We start from the raw sequence: 25351 nt of genomic DNA, 5'->3' as shown, positions 1-25351 counted from the left end.
TGCTGTTAAATACCGTCAAACTATGTGCAATATGTGCTTTATGTGCAATATATACTTTATATACATATGCCATCTTTAATAACTGTAATATATGTACCGGGCTGCTAAATCCTAAGAACTGCTACAGGATTTGATTTGTAGATTTGATTTGTTTTTTATCTGTATTTTTGAAAATTATTTAACTTTTTATCTTTTTTGTAGCATATTGTTTATTATATTATAACTTAGTACTTTTTTAGCATATTGTTTATTATATTATAACTTAGTACTTTTTAACGCATGTAAGATATTCAACACTAAGCTGTCTGTGTCTCTTTCCTGCTGTAACGCTGCACATTTCCCCTCTGTGGGACTAATAAAGGTATTCTGATTCTGATAACGGGACGAATTTGTACAAAGGGGCACACAGCAATGTAGTGCCGACTTTCTTACACGCTGGAAGGCCAATAAATCGCTTTTCTTTACCCCGAAATCCGCTCATTCTTGCTCTCGGTGTGACATAACAAGCTGTCAAAACTCTGTACTCAAACTGGAAGTACTCAGCCGCACACCCATCAGCCGGAAGTTGATAGACGCCATCTTGTGCACACAGCCTATAGCTGTCAGTATGGACTAATATCGGGATAGTTTTACATCTACACGTTAAATATGGGCATCGGGACGTCAACAGAGAACAGAAGACTTGAGATCTGGTGAGTCCTGCAACTTTAATGGAGTTAAACATGTATTTAGATAATCCTTAGTTTGTGAATGTTTAATTGTGTATTTAAGGTTACGTTTCTTCTTCTAGTTCAGTGAGTTTTGAGTGATGAGACATATATTTTAAGGGAATCTGTGTAATCTCAGCTTTCATATGATACGTTTGTGCAGATAGCATGAAGTAAAAAAGATCGCTTTTGCCAGTTATGTGCTAAAGTAGCGTTAGCCCCGTTAGCTGTTAGACTTGTGTTTCGTTTAGTTAAAAATGGTTAATATTGTCAGTTAGCTGAGTTTCTTCCCGTTAAGTGGGTAAGCATCATTAATAGGTTGTTACACTTTAAGAAGTCCTGAGATGCTGTTTCTTGCAAGATGTCCCACCGGCGGGACAATCGGGCTATACCATGGATGTATAATAAGTAGTGCTGGGGGGAAACGATTATTTTGAAAACCATTAATCGGGCGATTATTTGATCGATTAGTCGACTAATCTAACGATTATTTTTCTGTTGTTCAATTCATAAAAAACGTAATGTAAAAAAAACGTAATGTAAAAAAAAATGTTTTCACGATACTGTGTCTTAATATTAAGAACCTATTAATGTGTTATACCAGATTAACGGAAATAATCTCAGCTAATTGACGATACAAACCATGTTTACCAAAACAAAACACAAGTCTCATAAGAAGTATCTAAATGACCCCTGAGCGAAAAATGCTAACGGACATTGGCACAGAACTCAAGATAAAAGTACCCTTATTACTTATCGTAGCTGCACATACAATATATCCGATTTAAAGCTGAGACTCCACAGATTATGTAGGTATATAGTATTATCACTGAGTGATCCGGACTCGCGACAGGGGAAGCAAATACAGTCATCACAACACGTACCTTTACAGAGCTTCTAGGGAGATCGTCTCACCACCGTAGCTGTCAATCTGATCAAAATACGTGTTCAATGGCATTACAATGAGAAAAAACGCGGCTGAATCGGTTAATCCATAGGTTTTTAACGTCTATGTATAAAAAAATGATTGAATTTATAATCCATAATTACATTTTTATGTAAAAATCGGAGAGCAAATGCTAGCTGCTAATGGTAGCCACCACAGCTAGCTGCTGCTTCCGGCCTAGGCTATGCAGCAGCCTCAGTGAGATATAAATATATAAATATCTTTGCGTTTTGGACTAACTTTAAAATATTCCCATGCTTTTGAAGACCTAGGGCGAGATGTTTTCGTTTCGTGCGCAATCCTGTGAGGAGGAGGTGGTAGCCGTTTCAGTCTCCATTGTGTTTGAAGTGCGATTGCGAACTGCTTGTTGCTTTGGGTGACCCACGTGTGTGTAGCGACGCGTCGACGCGGAAATATGTCGTCGACGATATTTTGAAGTCGACGCGTCGCTACAGCACTAATAATAAGAACGGGCTATACAGGTTAACAAGGTGGCTGCTAACGTTAGCTTAAAGCTTATTGCAGTGCTGCCGCCATCCTCTCGTCTCCAACGCGGGACGATTACACATAAACGTGCAGCAGGGTGTCACAGTGTTGTCGCCAATCTTATTGTAAAGTTTCACAGCTTTATTACTGCGGAATCCAGTTTGTTAATGTTCAGTAGCCAACAGCTATCATAGCATAAACTGCTAACCACTAACGTTTGGCTAACTTGCTAGTTAGCTCTGCTCTATATTACAAGCTAACATGACTAGCTAATGTCACACTGTGGCTGTGTCCCAATTAGTGTGAACTAAAATAGTTGTTGTATACATGCTTGGTCCAAATCTCTGCTAAAATTATTATTTTTAACAAAATTATCATTAAAGTATCTTTTATTTGTTTGCATTTGTATCACACTATTTTATTTCATCAATTAGAACGGGAGAATTAAAATAATGATTTGTGGTAATCAAAAACAATGTATTTAAAGAAACACCATGCATGAAATAACAGGAAAATAATACGGATAATTTTTTACCCATGTTGTGCCTTAGAAGTGTAGTGATACAAACATGATTTTTATTTAAAAAAAAGTAAGAAAGTTAAAATGAAAATTAGAATTGGTGTTGATCAAAAACAGGTTAATTGAGGAATTCCTGGAAGTAATTTATTGCAAAGATATTTACAATTTACACTAATTTGGGTCACTTTTGATGCATGTTGGTTGTGTAACAAAGGGTTACCATGACAGCTGTGATGTTCACTCTTTTGACAGAGCACCAGAGGACAGTGAAGACTATGGAACAGAACATGTGATGGCTTTGTGTGGAAAGCTGCTGAAGCCAGCCAGTGACTCCTCATCAGTCTCTCCAGGCAGCACCCAGCTATTCTTCCATCTTGCAGATGAAAAGACTTTGATATGTGAGTAATAACTAACTTGTGTCTAACATAATATTGAATGTCAGTGTTTCCCCTAGGTTTACTGCTGATATATTCTTTAAATCCTCTGGAGCAGAGAGAGGAGCTGTGGATTATTGTTATTGATTAATGCATCAGTGTTTCTTAGGGTCAAAAATGCTAAACTCAACTTAAAATGAAAGCGTTTAGTTTAAAAGAGCTCATGTTCAATGTGAAAAGTGACCGTAGATATAGATTAGTTGCAATTTGGTGCTATATATATTAAAAAAAAAAAAAGGGTGAGGGTTAACCCTATCCAGTGGTTAGTTTTAGGGTAAGCTCCACTGTTTTTTTATTTTATGTATTCACTTTAAGAGAAAGGGATTTCAGAAACAAGTCGCACAAGTTTGGCTCGAGGTAAAATTAACAAAAGGTAACTGTTGTTCCCCCCTTCTAAACTTATGAAATAATGAGAAAAATATGAACAACTCTTCATAGAGCCACGTCCACACAGCTTTAAAGTTGTAGGAAGCTGAAGCATTACATTCGTGCCAACGGCTAGTTGTCGTTTCTAAGGTATTAGAAAGTTGGTGTTCTGGAAGGTTTAGCATAGGATCAATGCCCTTGGGATGCTCTCAATAACTGTTTTACAATTTTGTGTGTGTTTTGTGTAACCCTGCTTCAAAGGTCCATCATACAAGATGTAGGGCAGTGACCACCAGTGTTGTGCTAGTTACTGAAAACCAGTAACTAGTTACCATTACTAGTTACTTCATTTCAAAAGTAACTCAGTTACTTTACTAGTTACTTACACCCAAAAGTAATGCGTTACTGTGAAAAGTAACGTTTTAATTACTTGAAAAAAGGGCTCCCATTAATGCCCTTATAGCCTTCATTTCAGTACTGTTATTGCATTGGAGAATAATACAATCTGTTGATCAACTTGACATGCATTATTTGCAATCTGGATTGCATCGATATTAGCTGGCTTTCCATTTTTGTATATTCTTTCTCCAGGTAGTTGGAAAAAGTTTTCCGTCCCATATGCCGTGTGCCGCCCGGACATGCTATCATGCTAACTAGCTCCCTGAAAGCGGGTGACACCACTGTAGCAATAGCCTGCATGTGTTCTACAACATACCGTGCAATGGCTTTATCGACTTTTCCCTGGCTAGCAGTCTCTTGGTTAAAATCCAGCCGCTGTTGCTTAGGTGGAGGTGGAGTGGCGTCGGCTGAGTCTCTGTGGTCTTAGCTACTAGCTTCGTCCCAGCATGTTGTTTTTGCAGATGTTTTAAGAGATTTGAATTACTGGTTTGGGCAGTAGATAGGCTCTTTGACCCGCCAAGACACAACTTACATTTAACTAAAACGTTCTTTTCTTTGTGCTCGACAAAAGTGAAATAGTGAGAATATCTCCAGGTGGAGAAACTAGACTTGAGCTCCGCCGCCGCCATGATAGTCTTGTTAGTAAACAACACAAACACGCCCACAGCGCGTCTCCGCATGTGACACAGGAAGTATCTAAGTACATTTACTCAAGTACTGTACTTAAGTACAGTTCTAATCTCTGTTCGCCTGGCTGTTGACTATATAAAAAAAACTAACGGAGTAACGCACCATGTAGTAACGGTAACTGAGTTACTGAATTTTAAAAGTAATGCGTTAGAGTACTAGTTACTGTCAAAAGTAACGGCGTTACAGTAACGCGTTACTTGTAACGCGTTAGTCCCAACACTGGTAACCACCAACTGGTCACCAGTGTTGCCAATCCGGCCCGCCAGACATTCTCATCCGGCCCGCACGACGGGGGTGACTGTGGCGTTGGCTGAGTGGTTACTGCGTTCGCCTCCCACCCATTTTTATTTTTTACAATGTCGTGAGTAAGGTGCAGTACCGGAGTCCAACAGAGAGGCAGCAGCTGCGGGACAGTAGACTGCGTACTGCGAAACCTTCCCTGCCTTCAAGAAGAAGTGACCCTTCGTTGTGAAGAGTCTGCTTTGTGCGCTCCGCAGCAGTAGCCCCAACAGAGGCAGGAGCTGCGGGACAGTAGCCTAGAAGCAGGGTTGGGTTGTAACTAGGGCTGTCAAGTTAACGCCACTAATTATTTTAACGCGATTAACGCATGTGTATTTTTTTCCTCGACCGCCCCGTAGTTTCAGAGCGCATCGAGTTTAAAATACCATCTACAAGCTGATGCTGACAGCCCCGCTCCAGCCGCCCGCTTGTGGCAGACCACACTTCCACGCTCACCGGCAGGCACCGACTGGCTATTGGGAGGACCGGGAGGGTGTGTGTATGTGTGGCCCGAGCGAGCGAGAGAGAGACCTTACGTGCATTGTTGTTGTTAGCATCTGGTGCTAGCTAGCTGCGCTAACGGATATAAGGAGCTGTTTAAATGAAAACAGAGGAGCGCTCTATCCACACAACTGCGCCGAGCACTTGACTTTATGCAGGTACATTGTACCAGCGGGACATTGTACGAAAAGTCAGCACACTCAGCACGGATAGTGCGCAACATGATTGCAGCGTCCAGGCAGCTCCCGTTCGAGCATATGCCTTGAGTTGCACATAGCTCCAACGATCCAACACACACACACACACACACACACACACACACACACACACACACACACACACACACACACACACACACACACACACACACACACACACACACACACACACACACACACACACACACACACACACACACACACACACACACACACACACACACACACACACACACACACACATTGTATTGTATGAGAGAGGTTCCAGGTTGAATTCAGGTGAATATTTGTAATGTTCAGAGGTTGTTGTGTTTAATATTCATGAGAATATTTGTCATTGTTCAAATGATAATAAACATTAGCATAAAGCATATTTGTCCACTCATATGTTGATAAGAGTATTACAAACTTGAAAAATATTCCTCTAAGGTACATTTAGAACAGATAAAAAATGTGCGATTAATTTGCGATTAATCGCGATTAACTATGGACAATCATGCGATTAAATATTTTAATCGACTGACAGCCCTAGTTGTAAGCATAGACTGGTTGTAACCAGGCTTGGAATTTCGTCATTTTAGGGGCAAGGCCATTTGGCCTTCCCGTTCACATTTTTTTTAAGGGCACAAAGGCCACATGACAGGGCACAAAGGCCGTTTGGTTAAATTACGCTGGTCAATCAACATGACTGAAAAGTGTAGCACTAACGTCAACACCAGTCGTTTTACAAATGGCTGAATAGCAATAGTGTTTCTTAAACGTATACGTTAAGTTCAGCCATAAACCACATAAGTCAGTCATGTATTATATCAAAACCGCTTAGCAAGAAAAATACTAGATTCAAAGGTGACAGCTATCTGCTAGCTTGTAGAAGCAACACTAGATGTAGACCCCTTGAAGGGAAGACGTTAGCGCTATCCAAACTAGCTAGCTATCGCTAGTTTTCATGACAAAATGTAACGAGTCAACTTTAAATAGGCTAATACAATGGTAATTACCTATCAATAGTACTTTCTATAAACACGTAAATGTTAAGTCCTTTCAAATACTACCACATACTTCAGTTAAATCATATCAAAACAGCTTGGTCCACTTGCTTACCTGTGCTTGTCTTGCTCCCGCGGCTGAGGAGGAGGCTGTCGGGCCCCTACAGGCATTTCTGACGGAACAATCACAGCAGAGCAATCGCTCTGATCCACAGGGCACAGGCATCGCCCGGGACTATCCTACTGCGCGCACTAATATGACTTTACTAGCGTTGTTTACACTGGAACTTTTGACAGGGGCACCAAGGCCACTTTGGCCGTGAATTGCATTTTTTTTCACAGGGCATCACGGCCAAAGTGCGGGGCAACGACGGCCATGGCTGTAACGGAATACATGTAGGCGTTACGCAGAATATAAAAATCAAGTAGGCTAACTATTCAGCTGGCGTTACATTTCAAAAACGAGTAATCTGATTACAGTTACTTTCGTAAACCTGAAGTGAATACTTATTGGAATTATTGGTGGAAAAGTTTCCTCACAAAATGTAATATTCATTACCGGCAGAACTGTGTGCACACTGCACAGCGCTGCAGCATGTCTGTGAGCGAGAGAGAGGTGCAGCTTGTCTGAGGCCCCGCCCCCGCACGCAGTGAGAGAGAGAGATCTCTTTTAAAATATATTGAAAGTTAGAAATGGAGATGGTTGGATAAAATGTGCAAGATAACGTTTATGTAGCATTTCTTTATTGTCGAAATTATGACATTTCATAACTATCAAATCAAAGTGAATGGCCTGCTGCTGCTGAATGCATGGAGCAAGTGACTGGAACAAGTTTTAAAAGTTATTACATCGTTTCAGATAATAAATTAAAGGTCCGCAGTACCTGAGCGTGCTCCACTAGCATTGTGGACTATATAAAAATCACTGGCCCGCGATTGTGTCTATTGGATACATTTTGGCCCTTGGACAAATGTAGTTGGTGATCCCTGATGTAGGGGATCTATTGGCAGCTGCTGATAATAACATCCATCATTATGGTTTACTAATAGTTATCACTTCCTCCTCCAGCACCTGGACACAGCAGGAACCTACGCCAGGATCCTGTTTGTGGTCTTCAGCTCCGCCTTCAACACCATCATCCCGGCTCTGCTGCAGGACAAGCTCTCCCAGCTGCACGTGCCCGACTCCACCTGCAGGTGGATCACAGACTTCCTGTCTGACAGGAAGCAGCACGTGAGGCTGGGGAAACACCTCTCTGACTCCCGGACCATCAGCACCGGTTCCCATCAAGGCTGCGTTCTCTCCCCTCTGCTCTTCTCCCTGTACACCAACAGCTGCACCTCCAGTCTCCAGTCTGTCAAGCTACTGAAGTTCGACACCACCCTCATCGGACTCATCTCTGGTGGGGACGAGTCTGCCTACAGGTGGGAGATGGACCATCTGGTGACCTGGTGTGGGGAAAACCACCTGGAGCTCAACGCTCTCAAGGCAGTGGAGATGGTTGTGGACTTTAGGAAGAACGCAGCCCCACCCGCCCCCATCACTCTGTGTGACTCCCCAGTAACCTCTGTGGAGTCTTTCCGCTTCCTGGGCACCATCATCGCCCAGGACCTCAAACGGGAGCAGAACATCTGCTCCCTCATCAAAAAAGGGATACTCCATCACCATCTGGTACGCTGCAGCCACAGCTAAGGATAAGGGCAGGCTGCAGCGTGTCATCCGCTCTGCCGAGAAGGTGATCGGCTGTAATCTGCCATCCCTCTAGGGCTGCAACAAACGACTAATTTGATAATCGATTAATCTATCGATTAATGAAACGATTAATCGACTATTCGGACTATTATGCCTTGCACAATGTCTCAAACGCTCTTATTTAGCCATCAACTTTTAGATTTAGCTTGAGGTTGTTTTAGGCATGTGGAAACTAACAATGAAGACAATAAAGATGAATACTTAATATTAATAATATTTCACATCAAAAGAAACAACAATGTTTTAACAAATGGTATTAAATAATCTGATGACAGAACTGTAAACAGAATAGCTGAAACTTTAACAAAATAAATACTCTGTTACCTCTAATCATTAACCTGTTTGTATAATTGAGTTAGCTCCGTGTGTTGCTGCTAGCATACATAACATCTGACGTGGAAACGTTTCTCGTGGAGGGGGCTACAGAACTGCTAGAAAGACAGTCGAACCCGGTGCATTCCTCCGTCTGAATGTGGTGCACTTTTGCTAAATGTTTAGACAAATTGCTCATGTTACCGCCCTTACATGTTAAACACTTATTGCACTATTGGTAACGAGCATTGTCCACATCGAGACGGGTAAAGTTTAACCTCACCGGGGATGGCGTTCTCTCCGCCATCCCCGCCATGTGTTGCTGCATGTAGCAGCTGCGTGTGTGTAAACTGCCCCGCCCCCTCGCACACAGACGGGGGAGAGAGAGAGAGATCACGTCTGGATTGGAAAGATCGAAAATACATCATAGACACATTTGTTTGTCTTTTTACTAGGGATGCACGATATTGGTTTTTTGAAACCGATACCGATACCGATAACTTCCTGCTTCTCAAGACCGATACCGATAACCGATAATAAAAAAAAATGTACGCCACTAATTATTTTAACGCGATTAACGCATGTGTATTTTTTTTTTCCTCGGCCGCCCCGTAGTTTCAGAGCGCATCGAGTTTAAAATACCATCTACAAGCTGATGCTGACAGCCCCGCTCCTGCCGCCCGCTTGTGGCAGACCACACTTCCACGCTCACCGGCAGGCACCGACTGGCCATCTGGAGGACCGGGAGGGTGTGTGTATGTGTGGCCCGAGCGAGCGAGAGAGAGACCTTACGTGCATTGTTGTTGTTAGCATCTGGTGCTAGCTAGCTGCGCTAACGGATATACGGAGCTGTTTAAATGAAAACAGAGGAGCGACATTTCGCCACAACTGCGCCGAGCACTTGACTTTATGCAGGAAGCCAGACAGTGGGACATTGTACGAAAAGTCAGCACACTCAGCACGGATAGTGCGCAACATGATTGCAGCGTCCAGGCAGCTCCGGTTCGAGCATATGCCTTGAGTTGCACATAGCTCCAACGCCCATACCACCGACGACATGTTTGTTTACGGTCCTGGCTTCACGAGTTAGGGAGCGCTGGATTTGTGAAAAACTCCCCTCTTCCTAAACCACTAATACCACAGTACTGGCAAAACGGGAGGAGCCGAGTGAAAAACAAGCGCCCCTCATCCCAATCCACACACACCGCAGTATTTTTTTCTTTTTTTTTACCCAAAAAATATATTGTATATTATCGGGGCTATTAATACTGGTATCGGGTTTATCGGGATGACGTCATAATTCCTAATATCGGACCGATAATTATCGTGCATCCCTACTTTTTACATATTAGAAACGAGTTGGCAAAACTAAGACTGCGATATAATGCTTATGTAGCAATAACCCATATGACATGTCTTTTTTAAATGTCTCCAGTACCGATAAAAAGACCAATAAGCTGAGCTTAACGGCGCGTAAAACACACGTGATGACGTCACCAACGAATCGACGACTGAATTAGTTGGCAACTAATTTGGTCATCGATTTTAATCGATTAAGTCGATTAGTTGTTGCACCCCTACATCCCTCCACGACCTGCACGCCTCCAGGACCCTGAGGCGGGAAGATAGTGGCCGACCCCTCCCACCCTGGACACAAACTGTTCACCCCTCTCCCCTCCGCGCTCCATCAGGACCAAAACCTCTCTCCATCAGGACCAGAACCTCTCTCCATCAGGACCAGAACCTCTCCATCAGGACCAGAACCTCTCTCCATCAGGACCAGAACATTTTGTGATGTCATTTTGTTGAACCTGTTTGATTGGAAAATGTTAGAAAAAGCTGTAAAATAACAGTATTCTAGCTGTAGAACTTTAGGTTCTGTATTTATTTTATTGTTTGATCATACAAATCTAATAAACATTTTTTTAAAGAACTGTTTTTCTCATCAGAACTTTATTTAAGGTATTTGAATGTAACATTTTAAGACAATGGATTTTGAAAAGAGAGGAAAGTGTTTTCCTGTAAAATCTCTCAAGGACAATTCCTGTATATTAATTGCTTTTGCACTTTATTTCAGTTAAAGTATTTTTACTTTAATGTTATGGTTTTTGTTTGGCAGCCGCTGCTGCCAGTCATTTGACCGTTTTTTTTGCGGGTTCTTTGCCCGTAGAAGTTTTAGTATTGTACTTTTATTAAAGGTTATTGACTGTAAAAAGAGAGGATAAATCTGTAAAATTACAGTGTTTGCACATTAAAATATTGGTGCTGTACTTTTATTAAAGGTTATTGACTGTAAAAAGAGCAGATAAACCTGTAAAATAACAGTGTTTCACTGCTGAACTTTAAGTTCTGTCACTTTATTGAAGGTGTTTGACCGTAATAATTTAGGATAAAACTGTAAAATAACAGTTTTTACATGCTTAACTCTAAATTATGTCCGTAATAAACAAGGGAAGATACCTGTAAAATAACAGTGTTTCTCTGTAAAGGAAATTAATTATATTTACTGTGAATTTACGTGTTTTTCCCATTATTGTAATTAGGGTATTTAACTGTAATTTGACGGTAAGTTTTTGGAAGCACCAGCTGCCAGATTTTTACAGTTTTTTTTGTTTACAGTGTAGATGTCTCTGCTCACCAGACGGCCCTTCTTGCTAAGGCGAAGCGAGAAGAGGTGCTTATTTTGAATGACGCTGCGACATAGCGCAAGCTACTTAAAGGGTGGGTGGATTCCCTGACGTAGACGTCAAGATCACCAGCCAATCAGGATTGGCGTAATGAGATTGATGCTTCTGTTTACATACGCGTTGAGGCGCATCCCATAGTGAGACATCTCACTTCATGTTACTCTGAGAACTGGGGTTACGTAAGTAACCTATAGTTATGTTATACTTCTTACTAGGCAGCTAAAATAGTGTGTCTTTAAGGTTTCAAGGTTTCTTTATCAGTCCCCAAGGGTGAATTTGTTGTTCGGATGGAAGATACTGCTGTCCAGAGTAAAAATAATTATTGCAATTAAAACTATTCTTGTTTCAAACACAACAAAACTAAAATCATCATATCAAAATTAGTATTAGTTATGAACTTGTTAGACTACCATGACCAAGTGCTTTCACACACACTCACACACTCCCAAGGACTTAAAGAGCCATGTCTTGCATCATTGTTTGCTCATTTTGTTTGTTTCCATTTGGTTTTCTGTGTTTGTTTGTGAGCAGGATTGCAAAAAAAACTACTGGTGGAAGGGTCCAGCATATGGCCGGTAATGTGTAGGCCTCCAATCATTTCACTGGGTTTGTATGGTGTGATTGTGCGCAGTTTGCCTGTGCACTGTGACAGCTGTGAGTACTAAAAACAGCCATGTTTGCTGTTCTTACGTTCAATATGATAATGTAAGGTGTTTTCTGATATAAGGAACGATGCGCAGCACCCTTCAATCCAACGCTCTTTCATGGACTCATCGTCCAATTCTGGAGGCAAAGCTACAGTTTAAAGGAAAGAGCTAGGATTTATTTTTGGTTAAATACTTTTAAAAACTACTTGAATACTCTTGCTGGTTTCACCAAAGTCTCCTAACCAAGCTTTGAGTTGAAAAATAAACAGTATACTTCACATGACTTGTGAAATAATATGAAAACATTTTGCAAAGGATGGCATGCTCTTGCTATGGAGGGAAAAAAAGCAATGCCCTCAGCTCATGTGACATACCGCAGTTTAAATGCTTCTGTTTGCGATGTGAAAATACCGGCTTTGATGAGCCGCCTGACAAAGATTGTCATGCTGATTTAAGAACTGATATTTAGTTAGTTCCCATGGTTGTAAAGAGCAAGGATGGAGTCACGGCAGAGTGGAGGATTATTTGATTTTGTGGATTAACAGTCTGCGCTGTATTTGTGATTTATTTCAAGTTGCTTTCTATCTAATCATTAACCATGTCACCACACCGGAATGCATTGAGTTCAATCTCTGTGAAGTATGTGTTCATGTTACCAACATGGGTACTGTGACCATCAAGATGAGCTTGATAGCAGGGCTATGTTTTGCTTGATGCACACCTTCAAACAAACCTGGATTTGCACGGAGGCAAGATGTTCTTCCCATGCAATGTGTAAACTGTGTTTGACCTCTGTCCACAAAGAATGTCCTTATGAGTTGTGGTTCGGGCTGTAGGTATGAAAATGTACGTTTACAGTGAGCTGTAATGTACACCAGGGGAGGAGGAGGAGGAGTGCGTGGCTGGTGGCCAGCTGAGGCCCCAGATGTGCAGTGTTGTTTGGGCCGTGTCCTGTGTTGTAAGTGTGTGTAGTGTGAGTCGGCTACCGGACACACACTGAGGGATCTGGGCCGCAGATGATGGCTCACTGTTCCCAGTCTGTAGGATCAACTGCTGGCTATCAAGGATTTACAATACGAACAAAAAGAAATCCTTGGGTATTGGGAAAGGAAAATGTTCTTGTTAAGAAAACACACTGTTAAACGATACTTTGGGAAAATGAACTGTTTTGAAATGAATCACTTTTAGCTTACATTTGATCATGTCTGACAACTGAAGTAAAACCACTTCATGTCATTTTTTACTGAATATCTGTGTCTGTGATTTGACTTTCAATATTATTCTTCCCTTCCCTATAATAAGATGATCAGATTAGATAGTAAGCACTGCTTTGTCATTATGACTTGACTGTTAACCCTACAATTCTCCCTTTAATGGTACATCGTACATAAACAGGTTTGCGCTCTTGTTTGGTCTTCACCCACTCCTGAGAGAAATATCTCTTGCTGCTAAATGTTTCGATACATTCACCACCTAGTTGCTATATTTGTTCGCCTGCTGAGCAGCTAATGTACAGTGTGTTTTTAGAGCTTTTAGATGAGAACATCTGCCAGCCCGAAATCTTTTTAGAATGCCGTTGAGAATAAGTTGCAGGTCGTAGAAAGTAAAACAATTATTGTAAAAATGCCAAAAAAGAAAAAGTTTGGGGGCTGTGTTCATATTTCATACACCTTGCACCAAACTGCTATAGTTTAATAAATGCTAAATCTACTTGCGTCAGGTTCCTTCAGATGATTCTTTGTCAGCAAAAATAAATTGATCTCGAATTTTTCATTCCATGGTAGTTTCTTTTCGACATTTTCTCAAGTGCCACTAGCTCTGACCCTGTTATGCATCTCCTGCTTTACTATTTAACATGTTTCCTTTTCCATCTCCCAGCATGTTAATCCAAAGTTTGTCCTCCTCTAGCCTCGGTTTCTTCCTTTTTCCATGCAGTCATGGAGATGGCTACCTTTTCTCACACTGACTTGTGAACACAGAGCTGCAGCAGGGGAGGTAATGTCCGTCTACCTTCCCACCAACTTGTTTGCTTTCCACCTTACGCTTTGCACGGAGAATGAAACTACACTATTTTAAGACTCTTGAGGGGGGAAAATACTCCACCCAGAAGTTATGCAATTAAAAAAAAAACACTAAAATGTTCCATTTCCCTCATGTACTTTTTTAAGAATGGCCAACACTACTGAAGGCCCCTATGTGGAGTCCATGAAGGGTTTGTTGGACGGGCACGGCGAACACACAGCTCGGAGGGAGTGGAAGTGTTCTGTCATGGTTGAAAATGGGCGCCTGGTGGTGATTAGAGACCATTTGTTTCTGCCAGAGCACAAAGCTTCAGCGTGATAGATGAATTAGTGGAAGTTAACTGGATAAAAGGAAAAAAAAGGCGGGGGACAAGCTCATCAATGAAATACTTTGACACTGAGACGCTGGGTGATTACCTGCACTGGAATGTTTTTCTGCCATCGTCCCGGATCAAATTTAATAAGAATCTGTTTGTCTTGCCTGTCTGAGTGTCTGTGTGTGTTCTCATGGACAACATTTTCCATTTGTTTTGAAGCCAATCTAGTACTCTTCTTATCCGTGTTGTTTTCTTCCCCCTCACACACACATGCACTCACAGAATAAACATACTAGTTGATGACCTGGCTAATGCTTGTTCCTTGTCTAAAGAGCAGAGATAAAGACAGAGAGGAAAGTGGCGAGTGGTGCAGTAGCCCCCCCCCCCCCCTCCCTTCTGTCCTCCCCAAGGGGATCGGATGTTCTCAGCCGTTATAAGCAAGCAAAGCTGGCGGCCGGCAGACCGTCTGGCTCCAGAGCGGCCCGGGCACACAGACAATGCCAGACCTTCTGTCATGAGGTTTGCTTTCACTGAGGTCAGCTAAACAAGCCTCCAGACTCTAAACACAGCCATGTGCACACACACTCTTCCCTCCTCGTACACACATGCACAACTGAACACACTCAAGATACTTTATTTCCCACCTTATAACGTGTCACTGTCTTGTTTGTGTTGTCTGCGTCTGTGTTTGCTGTGTCATCCTGTACTTCAGCCAATGACATTGCTCATCTTCTCTGACTCAGGCGAGGGGCCATCTGTCGTTTGACCGGCTCACCGTGCCAACATCGACACACTCTGCATGCCGTGGCTGTATTTTAATTAGAGCTGTATAACACCAGCAACTGTCAGAGTGAGCTGCAGGAACTGATATTTGTGGCATATATCATATTGTTTGTGGATAAATGAAGCCAGCTGTGGAATAGCAATGATACAGTAGATGTTAATATTTTTGTTCACCTTATTAACAAATGTGTAGAAGCTCACTTTTTAAAGCGCATTACAATATTATGCAATCCGTTGGTTCAAATACATTTACTTTAGTACAGTAGACTGCTCGGTTTTGTGAGTCACTTACATTTTCTAGAACATTTAAGAAGGAAATTACCCCACTAACTTCTTCTGACAGCTACAGTATAGTTACAAGTTACTTTGAAAATGATTTAGGGGAATTCAGATTCATATTTGTATGTTTTGCTTCTACTGTGACATGTTTACACGTTTAATGTTCAAAAAGGTCTTTATTTGTTCTAAGGCTGCCTGTGCTGCAGCACTTCTTTTCACCCTCAGTCTGAAACCATGGCCCAGTCTGCTCTGATTGGTTAACTAGCCGTCTCTGTTGTGATTGGACAACCGCTTAGAAATGTCCCTCCCCTAAGCCTGTACAATTTGTTGGAGCTTTGACCAATAGAAGCGTGAGAGTTACATAGTGATGTCATTATGTTACAGATGTAAACAAAGGAGTCCAATGGAGGCGTTGAGTGTGTTGGAGAGAAACTCCCTCTGGAGGGAACACAGGGCCAAAGTAGAGCCCCTTTATATTTTTGAATATTTTTCAAAAATGTTTTTATATATACACTCATTGCATATCGGTCTGATAATTTACGATATTATATATTATTTTTATATTTTCTGATGGTATCATAAATATCCAGTATCTTGTTCCAGCTCTTCTTTAACATCATATGGTGTTTACGCTTAGTCAAATATTTAAACCTAGACTCCTAGATGTTTTTCATGGCTGCACTGCTGCATCACATGGAGATATTATGGATGGTTTTGGCATTGATGTATACATATTTCCCCAACATCCTGCCCGACAAATTTGGAAACTTTATAAACTCTTGGATCTCAACTAAAATGAAAAATAATGTTGCATGGGTTCGAGACATATTTTGCTGAGTTTGTGATGACTGATCCCCCTGTCTGAGCGAGGAGGAGGGCTGTGAGATGGATCTGCTCTCCTGTTTGGGGATGCGCCAATCTGCCTGCACTCAGGAGAGCAGAGTAACTTTTGTGATTGAGTTATTCCAGCTGAGGCTTCTTTGTAGCCTGCTGCAGCTGCTTTTGATTTCACAGTCCATCCCCCTCCTCTCTCCCAGCCAGCATCTCAGAATGGACCCCCCTCGGCCCTCCCTCCCCCCATTACCACCCCTATCCTACACACTGATACTCTCACATTTACTCTCATGTGTTAAAATAGCGACACGCACCACAACAGGTGTTTACACTCAACTGTCTGTCCACACACAGGTTTCAGGGTGATTTATGAGCGACGGGAGGAAATTAAGCATGAAGGATTACATTGTGTTTAAGACACTGGCAAGACCTACAGAGTGTGTGTGTGGTGTGGTGTGTTTTCTGATAGACTGATTCAGCCGTTTACAATGATGGACACTGTACATAAACACTTGTATAAACACAGTGACATGCACACAAAACATTTGAAGCACACAAGTTTGCAATGCTAATATTTCAGTCTGATAATGAAGATGTTTTATTTTATTCTAAGAGAAAAATAAGATTTAGGGTTTTATAGGGAATGTATGGATTTATAAGCTTTATTTTATCTTGTTGTCATTAGGGCTGCCAATCTAAGTTTGTCAGGTACTCAAACCAACAAAAATGCACACATAAGATAACTAATATTTTAAATATTTACATTATGACCACATTGTTTTGAGCAGAGGAACAAATAACCCTGCCATTTTCAATTGAGAGGTCTACAGTGCTGTTTCTAGGCAAACATGCTCTAAAATGTTTCCTTTTATCCTGCCTCCCCTTTGGCCTGCTCCCACTCTCCTCTCTTGTCTCTTCTTCCCCCCTATATCTCTCTCTTCCCTCTCGCCCACCTCTGTTTTGTATCACTCCCTCTCCCTCTGAATGAGCTGCCCTAAGATTACTGCGGCTTGTGGAGGTCTATCAGAAACATGTGTGGAGGGTTGGAGGCGGCTGATCACCCTAATTTCTCCCAAAAAGCCAGAGCCAGTGGGGAAGAAAAATTCTCAGAGTTCAAAGACAGAAACGTATTGGCTTTTTACAGGATATTATTTTCCGTTGAATGCATAAACAGGAAAAAACTTCTCACCCTAAACCACTCTCTGTAAAATACAGGAGCCAGTGGGAAAACTGGATCATTCACCCCTCTCTCAGCACCGCCTTCAATGACTCTTTCTTTAGCAGGTGACTCTCCTGCCCTCTGTCTCTGTATGTGTTTGAACCATACATGAGACAGAGTGCATATGTGTTTAAATACATATAATAGAGAACATGACACATTGGATTATATCATACTTGCTGAACACACTAAAACATCCTGGTAAATGTCAGAAAAATGCTTTATTATCGGGGGATATGTTCTTAAATTGTGGTACTGCTGATTGAAATTTCTCAAAAGGACAATGTCAACATTTGGTAATAGTAGAAGCAGTCACTGAGGGAAATTACACTTACTCATTACAAATTACACTTTGCTCACTTTTATAAAGAACACGTGTCACATTGCCCCCTTGTGGACTCAAGGTGTATTGTCCTGATGGGCACACAATCTTACAATAAGATTTAATGTTGCATATGCAATGAACTATAAGCACTTTAAAGATACACTGAAGGCCATTTGTGTGAGTTTTCTTTATTCTTTGTGTCAGTGTTCAGCCTGAAATGTGGACTGATAGAACAAGGACTGGAGCACTTTTAATGAAGAAAAATAATGCCATGACAACCATGTCCAATATTGGAGTTAAAGTATAATTTTTTCAGAATCCTTCTAGATTAACAGTAAAATGTACATAAAGTATAAAAGTTAAAGTATGTGTTTGTTGAGTATATGGTTATTGTAATGCACCAATGCGTAAGCCATATTTTAGTATTGTAGCTTGTGAGTATTATCTGCATAATAATACAGTTTGGTAGTTTAGTCCAGTGGTCCCAACTAAGGCTCGGGCTCCCTTTATAAGGTCACAAATGGTAAAAGAAAAGAAAGAACAAACAACACGATTCTGTTGCACACATTTGCATTTATTTGTGTGGATTTTTCTGTATTCTTTGATCCTTTGTAGATATTGGATTACTTCACCTCTTTTGATCTCAAACACAGTTCTGTTGTAGTAGAAGAAAGTGGGAACTAAATTGTTTTCATGTATCAGCATATCTGCATTTGTAATGAGGCATTCTCTGTGTGTGCAGATATTGAAGGTCATTTGTAACAAAAATCACAGTCTATGCCACCCGCCCTTAACCAAAGCTCTCCATCACTTCCAGTCTATGTGGTTTTAAATTCAACAGTTACTGTAAGTGCATTAAAAGCTTAAAAACCAAGTATTTGTGCTTACTAAGAAGCAATCACAGCAGAGGAATGCTGCTGAAACAAGAAAATGTCTTCCCGCTCCCTCTTTCAGCTACCGAGCAGAGTCTGTGCCGCTGGAGAATGGGCCAGAGAGGGGAATGGAAAAATCCACGGCATTTAGGTAAAGCCATGTCATAAAGGCAGCACTAATGAGCCGGAGGTTTTAAGAGAGAGGGAGGAGGAGGAGGAGGGAGGAAATGGTTTACATATGGATTTGAAAGAGCACAGGCATCACAGCTATGTTGTGTATTTAATGAAGCAAAGTACATGCAGCACATGTCTCTCTGCTGCTGTACCACTCCTCTTCCACGGCTGTTTTATATTCTGTGACACTTCTATACATATTTATTTGATCCCAAAAGTGTGTACACGCTGAAAATGATTGTATTAACACATTGTTCTGCTACAGTTTTTACTACAGCCACATTAAATCCTCTCCTGAGCAACAACATATTTCACTCCCCTTACGAAGATTGTAGTTTTAATTAGTGATTAAGGAAAACCCAACACCCTTAAACATTTGTTGATGTTTCAGGCTCTTTCAGCTTCATCTACACACAACAACTAAAATCGTTTTGGTACTTTAGAATGGGGTATTAGTACTTTCACTCAAGGACAGAATCTGAATACTTCTTCCACCACTGTTGGAACACAAACCTTTACATTAGTGTAGGGAACCTTTTAAATTTAACTACCACCTATATCAATCTTTAAAAAAAGAAAATACACTACCTCTTTTACTAAAATGTAAAAAAAACAGGGAAAGGATGTGGTCATAAAAATATCTTCTCAGGCACTTGATCAGGATCAAGTTCCTTAAGTGTTGTTTGTGTGTTGTTACATTTTACTGGCAGCCCCTCGGTGTCACGGACATTCTTCACTTTGACCACTGAATTAAAAGAGGTGATTTGGTTGTGTGTGGGAAGCACTATTTTATCTGACACATAATTAAGGCAGTTTGGTCTTAATTGCTCTTCAGGCTTTATCCCACACATCTGTGACTCCCAGTGTGCGGCCTTTTAAAAAAAAGTACAGAAGATCAACAACAGCATTGCATCAGTTGCAGCTTTTTTTTTTTTTAATCTTATTTATTTCGGACCTTGCTTCATCACACTAATTAAGGCCCAGTGGTGCGGCCTACAGGTACACTGCCATGTTTTCATTTAATTGGATTTGATTTTGGGTGGACAAAATGGGGATGTCTGCAGCAAAGGACACAAGATGATGCAAATAATGTTTACCTAAACACAACAGCTGAAAGACAGGACGGGACTCCCCTGTCAGCACACAGTCAGAGGAATGTGTTTGTCTACTTCCCTGAAACACAGCCTCCTGTTGCTGCTGCAGGTCATTCAGCTCAGAAGTGACAGCCTGAAGGTTGGACACATGTAGGAGGTCACAAAAACAAGAATATGGGCTGGAAGTGTAAAACGCATCTATGCCAACAATGCTATTAGCAAAAATATTAAAGTACATGTTGGTATGAACAGCAATTTTCTTATGAAACGTTAACACCAATATGTATGTCCCAATATTTCATTAGATTTCTTTGAAGATCAGAAAAACAATAAAAGACAACGCAATAAGTTTCACGCACTATTGGAAATCACAGAGGTTTCGTACAACTAACGCGCCAAAAACAAGGATTAGCTCAATTGTTTTACACAGATTACAATTTTTAATACACTTTCACTAATGAAACCCCGTTTTTAGGATACAGTGAAAGAAAGTTTACAATTGCTTGCATGCTAATACTAATGAGAACACATTATTAGGAGACGCCAAAAATAGTGATGAGTCCAATAAGAGTTCTGCACTGCCTGCAGCTCTCTGAAATAAGCAAGTTTTAATGTTCAAGAGTAATGCTTAATTATCCATACATGGCCATTTACAAGCATATTGCCACAGGGCTCCGGCTTCACAACGTTCCCCAATCTAATAGAAAATAGCATTATTGCGTGCACTCAGAATTATTCACTGCATTACCCACGATTCATAGCATGTATTAACCCAAGCAATTTCATGCATATGGATACAGTGGGTCTTAGCAGGGGAGCTCCTGATTGCTCTGAAACTAATTTCACAATCATTAGTTTTGGTGGTGGCGTGAGTGACAGAGTGTACTTACCAGATCTCAGAAAATGACAATTTCCACAAGCTTTGTGGAAGAAGTTGTGAAGATTAAAGTCTAAATAAGCTCAGTGTTTAAACTGCACCGTGATTGCACTGTTGTCAGTTAAAGTAAAGGAGCTTAGACTTCTTTTCAACAAGCAAAACAGGACAAACAAATAGTAAATTATCATAACTATCTAGTGTCTATCTCTTTTTATATCAATGTCGATAAAATGGAGTCGCAGAGGGGGAGCTCCTTGGTAAATACAGGGCCAAGTGCTTGAGGTGCCGGCCGAACAGAAATGCATTTTAGCCTGGAGGTGAAGTTAATGAATCATAGCCAAGTGCTGCATTCCATCCATATGTAAGAGGAGGAGATATTCTGCAAAGCCTCTGAATCTACTTAATGCTGTTATGGGCCATTGTTCACAATAAACATGTAAATTGTGTTTATGGAATAGCATATAAATCAATGGAGCTGATTCACAAATAAATTATACTCATTGTGAGTGCTAGAACTCACACATACACAAACACACACACCCACACACACATGCACATGTCCTTTTTCACATAAAACCAAACAAAAACATATATTCTTACTATATAATAAGGCAAGGCAAGTTTATTTATATAGCACCTTTCAACACAAGGCAATTCAAAGTGCTTTACAAAAAACGAAAGACATCAAGAAAATGACATTCAAAATCAGTCATTAAAAAGAAAAGATAATAAAATAAACATTAAAAGAAAAAATACATGGATAAAAGTTACAGTGCAGTCTAAGATATGAATAGTTCAATTAAAAGCAGCGACAAAAAGAAAAGTCTTCAGCCTGGATTTAAAAGTAGTCAGAGTTGCAGCGGACCTGCAGTTTTCTGGGAGTTTGTTCCAGATATTTGGAGCATAATAACTGAACGCTGCTTTACCATGATTAGTTCTGACTCTGGGGACAGAAAGCTGACCAGTCCCTGAAGACCTGAGAGATCTGGATGGTTCATAATAAGCCTTTTTACATAGGAGAAAGAGCAAAGGTGTTACTAATAACACTCTATTTAAATGTGCACTAATAATCCAGTGGTTGGAAGAAACTGAGTAGATTTGCTTAAGCACTCTATTTGAGTAAACCTTTGAGATATACTGAACTGGAGTATTTTTATGTTCTAGTATTTTATCCTTCTACTTTACCACATTAAGAAAGATTATGTTATATTGTGCTTTAGTCACTGGTTAGACTTACGTTTTAGATAAATAATACAACATAAACAATAGATTGGGAGTATGTAATGTTATAAATTAGCGCAAAATTGGTCAGTGGCAACAACGTGATATACACTTGATGATAATCAAAAACGGGAATATAATTATAATATCATTATTGTGAAATACTTTTACTTCTGGTACATGTAACTGTCTATTTTGACACTAAAGTATGTGATTTTAAATGAATGTGCAATCAGGACTTCACACTGTGGTGTTGATTTTACCTAGGTAAAATATATGACTTCCACCTCTGCAGTAAACCATGACAGTTAGACATTTGACAATCTGCACAATACCTGAAAATAAAGCAGCTACATGGAATTTAGCTATCAATCGTTTTATGTACTGCCCTTCCAACTGTGAAATGTCAAAATGTATTTTGTAAAAAAATGCCTAAAGAATAAAGATGTATTTCAGATTATTAATCAGATTGTATGAAGGTTTAGCATTAGGTGATGCAGTAACATATTTTCTCCACTAGGTGGTGATGTGTTATCTATCTTGTTGAAAGTTGTATTTCACCCAGGGTACCAATTTGTGAATGTCATGGATTAATGTGATCATTCAAACATAATATGTCACAGATTTGCTTACAATTTTGAAAACTACATCTGGATAATATTCTAGATAATAATGCAGATTAAGTGAATAACAACAACCTTAGTATAAATTAACGAAATGCCCTGCACTAAGATATAGGGCACCCTTTATAAAAGGTTTAAATCACTACAACTAATATATTTTTTATAATTAACTGATGCTTTATAGATATAATCCAATCATTTAAAACCAATAATCTGGTTTATACTGTAACCGGACTGGGCAGATAAAGAGAAAAGTGGTAGTGCAGCAATCACGACAGAGGCAGTGTTCAAGTCAAAAAAAAAAATAGGCTTTATTGCTGTTAAACTCAAAAATACCTTTAACTATACAAAGGCTAACGTAGCCGGGACGCTAACCGATTTACAAACTGTTTCCTCACGCTGGGAGTCTCCTGCTCCCTCCATGTGCCACACACAACTGAGCAACTCTGGGTGCTTTGTCTCCCTTGAGGGAGTGATTAGCACCAGGTGTGAGGTCTCCACACCTGCTCCCAATACTGTTAATTGGAAGCGGGTGGAGCCACCTATTGGGAATAGGTGCCTCTCACTACTCTGCCTCTCAGTCCCTTACAATACCAGCTAGAATGTTGGTACCCCTTACATCTATTAAATAAGACATGGGTTCTCCTCTTCTCATAAACTGTCATATTGTCAAGTGTAAATGTTCATTTTATGTTATAAATAAATAGCTTGTTCCAGCTGCTCGGCTAACCTTTCTCAGAAGTGTTGCGGTACGACTGTTCATTGGAGGGATCACCCTGATAAAGCCATCAGTTACAACTTTTAAAATCCGTTAATACACGACTTAATATCTGCAGGTGAAAAGAGTATGGTATCATGTTAGACAAACACAACATAAATTAAATACACAGAATGTAGAGAATCATAGTGAGGAGACAGAGGATTGTCCCGCCCTCAGGCCTGTGCTTTGGTTCAGGCCTGAGAGAGGTTGAAAGGAGGGAGGTCACTACGGCCCCAGATTTGTAGGTGCCACTGTCTGTGGAGAGATTGATGGCTGCAAGCAACAGATAACAGCTTTCAGTGTGAAGGGAGATTTGAAAAGGAGGCATAGATTGCATAGAGAACCGGACCCCACCCAATTTGGGCTGTGCTGAACTGTCTGATTCTAACACACTGCAATTAGCTGCTGAGGCGATTACAGGTTTACAGAGGATAAATATGAGCTACTCTGATCTTTGCATATCATACAATATGCAAAGCTATCATTTGTCCTATATCATTTGGGTTTATGGCAAACCTGTGATCATGACTGGATGCTTTAAAATGTGCAGTCATTTCAAAATTTTATAAGAATTCAGTGGTCTTATAACAGTTAAAATGTCCCCTACAATTTTCCCATATGGACACAGAAAAGGCATTTTACTCTAATTGCTACTCCATCCTTGTCTAAGTATTGTTGTGACAGCAGCCCAGCTGATCGGGCCCCTGCACCACGTCCTGCTTGTTTCCATGCACGTAGCCCATGAGTGCTCCATCACAATGCCATTGTTATCCATCAAATTGTTTTCAGTCATAACTTATTCACACAGCCGTCGTGCGTTTTGTCCGATATCATTCTTTCTCTGTTTCTAAGACCTTCTCCAGCCTGCTGCGGCCCATCTGCCCCGCTGTCTGACACGTTCTACACCAGCCCCCCATTTCTCCTTCACACACGCATACACAGACACACAAACATACACACCGATACGCAGAAACTCTTCACGCCAGCTGTCCAGCTTGTGTCCCCTGGCAGTATATGGTGCCGGCCCTCGAGCAGATCACCAGAGCACAAGAAAGAAAGAAAGAAAGCTCTCCGGCCTGTTTCCTTTAACAATTATATTTCAAACACTGAATAAGTTAAACAGACTTCTGACCCAACATGTATCTAATAACTTAGATCCTCCAATGTGAACACAACATTGGTATATTCTATATGTATTAATATGTGCTGGCACTATCCTATAAGCAATATTAATATATTATTTTTTATGTAGAAAAAGCAGTTTAATTAAATGTTTTTATGTCAGACTGACAATTTTCCCTCCTGGCTTCTGGAAACTGAATGGTTTACTATTGTATACCATTGTGTAAACAAAATGATTAATCCAGAAAATAATCCACAGATTATTCACTAATGAAAACAGTTGTTATTAGCAGCCTTTATTGTAAGCCCTCAGTGTATACTATTGGTATACTTTTAGATACACAACTGACTGTTTTACATAAAGCTATGAAGTATCCTCAAATAAATAATTTGCAGGTGCTACTGCCAAGATAGCTATAATATTTATATAAGGAGGAAGTAAGAAGCCATGCCAAATACTTGCTTAAAATAGACAGCAGTCATTGATGGAGGTTATAAATAGAGAGAAGGAAAAGGGGGATGCTCTTGGATATGGATATTTATAGCACAGGCACACTGTTTACTGGAGGCAGCAGCCATGCCCATGAGGTGCACTTATCAATAACACCATATAACCCCAAATACCACCAGTGAATGCAAAGTCACCTTCCTCTTCCATGTCTGAAAAGATGCATCCGTGGTGAAATAAAATCACTTTTATGAGGGGATGAAAGGGATTAGTTCTAAGGGTCTTCTATTTATGGACACAGTAAATGTAAAACTTGGATCACTTTTCAGTCTTGCCACATCTCTGATTACAACATTTTTTCCATTTCTTACTTCTTGAGTTATGAGTTGGCTGTGTTGAATAGATGCAAACACCAACAGGCTTTAAATAACTGGCAATAATAACCTGCATC

The 25351-nt window shown here is 40.5% G+C and overlaps 1 long non-coding RNA gene across 1 annotated transcript; it reads left to right on the top strand.

The window, feature by feature from the left end:
* The first annotated feature begins 612 nt into the window (after positions 1 to 612).
* Positions 613 to 8305, top strand: LOC117538836. Its single transcript, XR_004567911.1, has 3 exons — positions 613 to 692; positions 2912 to 3057; positions 7602 to 8305. It is a non-coding gene; the product is annotated as an uncharacterized LOC117538836 (long non-coding RNA).
* The last annotated feature ends 17046 nt before the right edge of the window (positions 8306 to 25351 follow it).

The sequence above is a fragment of the Gymnodraco acuticeps genome, unplaced genomic scaffold, assembly GCF_902827175.1.
Source record: "Gymnodraco acuticeps unplaced genomic scaffold, fGymAcu1.1, whole genome shotgun sequence".
Classification (NCBI taxonomy): Eukaryota; Metazoa; Chordata; class Actinopteri; order Perciformes; family Bathydraconidae; genus Gymnodraco; species Gymnodraco acuticeps.
This window is presented reverse-complemented; position numbering and strand designations above follow the sequence as displayed.